Source organism: Myotis brandtii, unplaced genomic scaffold (genome assembly GCF_000412655.1).
Source record: "Myotis brandtii unplaced genomic scaffold, ASM41265v1 scaffold246, whole genome shotgun sequence".
NCBI lineage: Eukaryota > Metazoa > Chordata > Mammalia > Chiroptera > Vespertilionidae > Myotis > Myotis brandtii.
Window position 1 is genome coordinate 401,767 of NW_005359310.1, and position 1,052 is coordinate 402,818.

A 1,052-nucleotide genomic window follows, 5' to 3' on the forward strand; every position below is an offset into this window, starting at 1 on the left:
ACCTTTTTAATTGAACCCACAACCCAGGTAGGTGCCCTTGACCAGGAATCAAACCCGTGACCCTTCAGTGCGCGGGGCCAACACTCTAACCATCGAGCCATGCGGCCAGAGCTATTCCTATGTTTTAGTACGAGCTGAAATTGCTAAAATGAGTATCTTTTAATTTTCATCCTGATTATCAAAGTAAAAAACTAAGAAGGGTGTGAGGGAAAAAATAAGAGAAAGAAAGGAAGGGAAGGAGGGAGGAAGAAAGAAATCTCTCACCTCAAAGAGGAGGCTGAAGGCGTCCTCCTCCTGACTCGTGAGGTGGACCGACAGGCCCTTAATGAAGACCCCGTGCGGGTTTTCCACGATGGCCACGGGCGTGGCCGAGGGCCCCACGTAGGGCAGCGTGGACAGGAGGTCGAACAGGCTCTCGTTGTAGATCTCCAGGTAGGAGACACGCACCGTGATGGCATGCGTGGGGCGCTCCTCGATCATCCTGAAAACCTGGGGGAGGTCGGACAGCGGTCGGACCTCTGCAGGGGGCAGCCCCTGCCATGGGAGGGCGGACCTCGGGGGCATCCAGACGTGCGACCAGAAAACCCTCCTCCTAAAAGGATTTACGGTCTAGTTGGTGTGACGACCACCAGCAACAACGACTATAATCATAGTCCATTGGGTGATATTTACTACCACCTTGTTTTAATATATTTTTAATTGACTTATTTTTAGAGAGAGAGGAAGGGAGAGGGATAGAGAGATAAGCATCATTGACCAGCTGCCTCCTGCCCGCTCCCCAGGGGATCAGCCCGCAACCCGGCCATGTGCCCTGCCCAGGAATTGAACGGGTGGCCTCAGTCACAGGCCACAGACCAGCGCAGCAGCCGGGAGCCAGTCGGCAAGTCCCACTCCCGCTTTTACAAACGAGGAAACAGGCTCAGCATGGGCGTGGGCCAGGGTCCAACACCCGGACTCCGGGTTTCCTGAGGCCTCTGACTCACGGACACCCCCTCCCCCCGTGCATCCTGTCCCCCCAGCGTCCAGCAGCTGGCCTGGGCCGGCAGCACCTG

At 56.0% G+C, this 1,052-nt stretch overlaps 1 protein-coding gene across 1 annotated transcript in view; it reads right to left on the reverse strand.

Moving 5' to 3' along the window:
* The window catches only part of KIF9 (kinesin family member 9), a 34,543-nt gene that overhangs the window by 24,760 nt on the left and 8,731 nt on the right, over positions 1-1,052 (reverse strand). The gene's annotated exons all lie outside the window — the stretch shown is intronic.